Genomic DNA, 6636 nt, shown 5'->3' on the forward strand with positions numbered 1-6636 from the left:
CCTCTCCACGCTCCCGGGACCGCTCCATTGCAAGCGGCAGCTTCCACTCCCGTCCCAGGGCTGCTGTGCGACAAGGACCTGCCGTGACGTCACGGTCATGTGACCGCGACGTCATAGGTCCTGCTCATACCAGCCCTAGAAGCGGAAGCTGCCGCTTGCAATGGAGCGGTCCCGGGAGCGTGGAGAGGAGCGAGAAAGGCGGCGTAGGGTAAGTATAGCAGGACTTCAACGGGCTATAGGTGAGTATATGGGGTTTTTTTAAGTCTCTATACTACGTGGCTCTGTGCTGGCCAATATACTACATGACTGGGCAATATACTACGTGGCTCTGCTATATACTATGTGGCTGGGCAATATACCGTACTACGTGGGCTGGGCAATATACTACGTGGCTGGGCAATATACTACGTGGGCATGCATATTCTAGAATACCCGATGCGTTAGAATTGGGCCACCATCTAGTTTAAGTATAAACACGAAGTGGATACATGACCTGCTGATGGAGAAATCCGTTCCTTGAATTCCCTTGGGTTTGGATCCTAGAGATTTCAGTGGGTCATACATCTTAACGGTGGTCATTCAGAATATGTAACTTTTATATCTGTCACCACCTGTGGTCGAATTATTCATCATGAATAACTCTCACACAAATCAGAAAGCGCATGGCTGCAAACAAAAGATCTGAGCTTTGCTAATTAGCATTCCTGAGGGGGGATTACACAGAGCTGGCAGGCAGAGAAGTGTATTCACTTACGGTACCGTCACTGTTGTGAGTTCTGTTTTTGGGCTCCCTCTGGTGGTTACTGATGGTACTGGGTGATTTGTGTTCTGCTGTCTCTGGTGTCCACCTGTTCTATTAGGATTTGGGAGTTTCCTATTTAACCGGGCTTTCTTGTCATTTCCCCGCCGGCTATCAAGGTTATCAGAGTGTTTTGTTACCTCAGCTTCTGGCTTCAGTAATCTTCAGGACAAGCTAAGTTTTTGATTTTCTTGTTCCACGTTTTGATTTATTTTTGTCTTGTCCAGCTTGCATATAATTGTTTCTTTGCTGCTGGTTGCTCTAGCGGGCTGTAATTGCTCCTCATGTTCCATGAGTTGGAACATGAGTTCAAGTAATTACAGGATGGTTTTTTGAAGGGTTTTTTGCTGACCGCGCAGTTTACTTTTGTATCCTCTGCTATCTAGTTTTAGCGGGCCTCATTTTGCTGAATCTGATTTCATACTGTGTATGTGCCTTCCTCTCATTTCACCGTCATTATATGTGGGGGGCTGCTATTTCTGTGGGGTATTTCTCTGGAGGCAAGAGAGGTCTGTGTTTCTTCTAATAGGGGACGTTAGATCTTCGGCTGGTGCGAGACGTCTAGGATCAACGTAGGCACGTTCCCCGGCTATTGTTATTTGTGTGTTCAGGTTTAGGGTCGCGGTCAGCTCAGGTTCCATCACCCTAGAGCTCGTTGGTGCTTGTCCTTTTGTGATTCCCTGCCATTGGAATCATGACAGTATAGCCGGCCCAAAATGTTTGGGCTGAAGTAGGAGGAAAAGTAGTCTGAGGAAGTTTTTTTTTCCTCCTCTGAGGTTGCTGCCTAGCCCTAATTGCAGCCTGGCTGATTTTTTTTTTTTTTTCCTCCTCTTAATCCTTGAATGGCTCTGACCTTAGCTGTTTATCATGGGCGTCCAGAGTTTAGCTTCCAGCTTGAATAATCTTGCTGCTAAGGTTCAAAATATACAAGATTTTGTTGTACATGCTCCTATGTCTGAACCTAGAATTCCTATTCCAGAGTTCTTTGCTGGAGATAGATCTAGTTTTCTGAATTTTAGGAACAATTGCAAGCTGTTCCTTTCTTTGAAATCTCGCTCTTCTGGAGACCCTGCTCAGCAGGTTAAGATTATTATATCTTTCCTGCGGGGTGACCCTCAAAATTGGGCATTTGCATTGGCACCAGGGGATCCTGCGTTGCTTAATGTGGATGCGTTTTTTCTGGCATTGGGTTTGCTCTATGAGGAACCTAACCAAGAGATTCAGGCTGAAAAAGCTTTATTAGCTCTCTCTCAGGGGCAAGATGAAGCAGAAATATATTGTCAAAAATTTCGGAAATGGTCAGTGCTTACTCAGTGGAATGAGTGCGCCCTGGCTGCAAAGTTCAGAGATGGCCTTTCTGAGGCCATTAACCCCTTTCTGCCATCAGACGTACTATTGCGTCCATGGGGGGTGGGCCCTACTTCCCAAGGACGCAATAGTACGTCATATGCGATCGGCAGCGCTCACGGGGGGAGCGGCGCCGATCGCGGCCGGGTGTCAGCTGCCTATCGCAGCTGACATCCGGCACTATGTGCCAGGAGCGGTCACGGACCGCCCCCGGCACATTAACCCCCGGCACACCGCGATCAAAGATGATCGCGATGTGCCGGCGGTGCAGGGAAGCACCGCGCAGGGAGGGGGCTCCCTGCGGGCTTCCCTGAGACCCCCGCAGCAACGCGATTTAATCGCGTTGCTGCGAGGGTCTTGCCGCCCTCCCTCCCTGCTCTAGCCCCGGATCCAAGATGGCCGCGGATCCGGGTCCTGCAGGGAGGGAGGTGGCTTCACAGAGCCTGCTCAGAGCAGGCACTGTGAAGCCTGCACTGCTGCATGTCAGATCAGTGATCTGACAGAGTGCTGTGCAAACTGTCAGATCACTGATCTGTGATGTCCCCCCCTGGGACAAAGTAAAAAAGTAAAAAAAAAAAATTTCCAAATGTGTAAAAAAAATTAAAAAAAAATATTCCTAAATAATGAAAAAAAAAAAAAAAATATTCCCATAAATACATTTCTTCATCTAAATAAAAAAACAATAAAAGTACACATATTTAGTATCGCCGCGTCCGTATCGACTCGCCCTATAAAACTGGCACACTAGTTAACCCCTTCAGTAAACACCGTAAGAAAAAAAAAAAAAAAACGAGGCAAAAAACGACGCTTTATTATCATACCGCTGAACAAAAAGTGGAATAACACGTGATCAAAAAGACAGATATAAATAACCATGGTACCGCTGAAAGCGTCATCTTGTCCCGCAAAAAACGAGCCACCATACAGCATCATCAGCAAAAAAATGAAAAAGTTATAGTCCTGAGAATAAAGCGATGCCAAAATAATTATTTTTTCTATAAAATAGTTTTTATCGTATAAAAGCGCCAAAACATAAAAAAATGATATAAATGAGATGTCGCTGTAATCGTACTGACCCGAAGAATAAAACTGCTTTATCAATTTTACCAAACGCGGAACGGTATAAACGCCTCCCCCAAAAGAAATTCATGAATAGCTGGTTTTTGGTCATTGTCTCACAAAAATCGGAATAAAAAGCGATCAAAAAATGTCATGTGCCCGAAAATGTTACCAATAAAAACGTCAACTCGTCGCGCAAAAAACAAGACCTCACATGACTGTGTGGACCAAAATATGGAAAAATTATAGCTCTCAAAATGTGGTAACGCAAAAAATATTTTTTGCAATAAAAAGCGTCTTTCAGTGTGTGACGGCTGCCAATCATAAAAATCCGCTAAAAAACCCGCTATAAAAGTAAATCAAACCCCCCTTCATCACCCCCTTAGTTAGGGAAAAATAAAAAAATGTATTTATTTCCATTTTCCCATTAGGGCTAGGGTTAGGGCTAGGGTTAGGGCTAGGGTTAGGGCTAGGGTTAGGGTTGGGGCTACAGTTAGGGTTGGGGCTAAAGTTAGGGTTAGGGTTTAGATTACATTTACAGTTGGGAATAGGGTTGGGATTAGGGTTAGGGGTGTGTCAGGGTTAGAGGTGTGGTTAGGGTTACCGTTGGAATTAGGGTTAGGGGTGTGTTTAGATTAGGGTTTCAGTTATAATTGGGGGGTTTCCACTGTTTCGGCACATCAGGGGCTCTCCAAACACGACATGGCGTCCGATCTCAATTCCAGCCAATTCTGCGTTGAAAAAGTAAAACAGTGCTCCTTCCCTTCCGAGCTTTCCTGTGTGCCCAAACAGGGGTTTACCCCAACATATGGGGTATCGGCGTACTCAGGACAAATTGGACAACAACTTTTGTGGACCAATTTCTCCTGTTACCCTTGGGAAAATACAAAACTGGGGGCTAAAAAATAATTTTTGTGGGAAAACAAAAAGATTTTTTATTTTCACGGCTCTGCGTTATAAACTGTAGTGAAACACTTGGGGGTTCAAAGTTCTCACAACACATCTAGATAAGTTCATTGAGGGGTCTAGTTTCCAATATGGGGTCACTTGTGGGGGGTTTCTACTGTTTAGGTACATTAGGGGCTCTGCAAACGCAATGTGACGCCTGCAGACCAATCCATCTAAGTCTGCATTCCAAATGATGCTCCTTCCCTTCCGAGCCCTCCCATGCGCCCAAACGGTGGTTCCCCCCCACATATCGGGTATCAGCGTACTCAGGACAAATTGGACAACAACATTTAGGGTCCAATTTCTCCTGCTAACCTTGGAAAAATACAAAACTGGGGGCTAAAATATAATTTTTGTGGAAAAAAAAATATTTTTTATTTGCATGGCTCTGCGTTATAAACTGTAGTGAAATACTTGGGGGTTCAAAGCTCTCACAACACATCAAGATGAGTTCCTTAGGGGGTCTACTTTCCAAAATGGTGTCACTTGTGGGGGGTTTCTACTGTTTAGGTACATTAGGGGCTCTGCAAACGCAATGTGACGCCTGCAGACCATTCCATCTAAGTCTGCATTCCAAATGGCGCTCCTTCCCTTCCGAACCCTCCCATGCGCCCAAACGGTGGTTCCCCCCCACATATGGGGTATCAGCGTACTCAGGACAAATTGGACAACAACTTTTGGGGTCCAATTTCTCCTGTTACCCTAGGGAAAATACAAAACTGGGGGCTAAAAAATAATTTTTGTGGGAAAAAAATTTTGTTTTATTTTTATGGCTCTGCATTATAAACTTCTGTGAAGCACTTGGTGGGTCAAAGTGCTCACCACACCTCTAGATAAGTTCCTTAGGGGGTCTACTTTCCAAAATGGTGTCACTTGTGGGGGGTTTCAATGTTTAGGCACATCAGTGGCTCTCCAAACGCAACATGGCGTCCCATCTCAATTTCTGTCAATTTTGCATTGAAAAGTCAAACTGCGCTCCTTCCCTTCCGAGCTCTCCCATGCGCCCAAACAGTGGTTTACTGCCACATATGGGGTATCAGCGTACTCAGGACAAATTGGACAACAACTTTTGAGGTCCAATTTCTTCTCTTACCCTTGGAAAAATAAAAAATTGGGGGCAAAAATATAATTTTTGTGAAAAAATATGATTTTTTATTTTTACGGTTCTGCATTATAAACTTCTGTGAAGCACTTGGTGGGTCAAAGTGCTCACCACACCTCTAGATAAGTTCCTTAGGGGGTCTACTTTCCAAAATGGTGTCACTTGTGGGGGGTTTCAATGTTTAGGCACATCAGTGGCTCTCCAAACGCAACATGGCGTCCCATCTCAATTCCTGTCAATTTTGCATTGAAAAGTCAAATAGCGCTCCTTCCCTTCCGAGCTCTCCCATGCGCCCAAACAGTGGTTTACTGCCACATATGGGGTATCAGCGTACTCAGGACAAATTGGACAACAACTTTTTGGGTCCAATTTCTCCTGTTACCCTTGGTAAAATAAAACAAATTGGAGCTGAAGTAAATTTTTTGTGTAAAAAAGTTAAATGTTCATTTTTATTTAAACATTCCAAAAATTCCTATTAAACACCTGAAGGGTTAATAAACTTCTTGAATGTGGTTTTGAGCACCTTGAGGGGTGCAGTTTTTAGAATGGTGTCACACTTGGGCATTTTCTATCATAAAGACCCCTCAAAATGACTTCAAATGAGACGTGGTCCCTTAAAAAAAAATGGTGTTGTAAAAATGAGAAATTGCTGGTCAACTTTTAACCCTTATAACTCCCTAACAAAAAAAAAAATTGGTTCCAAAATTATGCTGATGTAAAGGAGACATGTGGGAAATGTTACTTATTAAGTATTTTGTGTGACATATCTCTGTGATTTAATTGCATAAAAATTCAAAGTTTGAAAATTGCGAAATTTTCAAAATTTTCGCCAAATTTCCGTTTTTTTCACAAATAAACGCAGGTACTATCAAAGAAATTTTACCACTATCATGAAGTACAATATGTCACGAGAAAACAATGTCAGAATCACCAGGATCCGTTGAAGCGTTTCGGAGTTATAACCTCATAAAGGGACAGTGGTCAGAATTGTAAAAATTGGCCTGGTCATTAACGTGCAAACCACCCTTGGGGGTAAAGGGGTTAACGATGGTAACCAGGGTAAACATCGGGTTACTAAGCGCAGCCCTGCGCTTAGTAACCCGATGTTTACCCTGGTTACCAGCGAAGACATCGCTGAATCGGCGTCACACACGCCGATTCAGCAATGTCAGCGGGACCTCAATGATCAAAAAATGGCCCAGGCCATTCCGACACGACCAGCGATCTCACAGCAGGGGCCTGATCGCTGGTACGTGTCACACATAGCGAGATCGCTACTGAGATTGCTGTTGCGTCACAAAACTTGTGACTCAGCAGCGATCTCGCTATGTGTGACGGGGCCTTTACAGGCAGCTGAGGGGAAGAGGGGGGGGGGGGGGGG

This window comes from Ranitomeya imitator, chromosome 2 (assembly GCF_032444005.1).
Source record: "Ranitomeya imitator isolate aRanImi1 chromosome 2, aRanImi1.pri, whole genome shotgun sequence".
Taxonomy (NCBI): domain Eukaryota; kingdom Metazoa; phylum Chordata; class Amphibia; order Anura; family Dendrobatidae; genus Ranitomeya; species Ranitomeya imitator.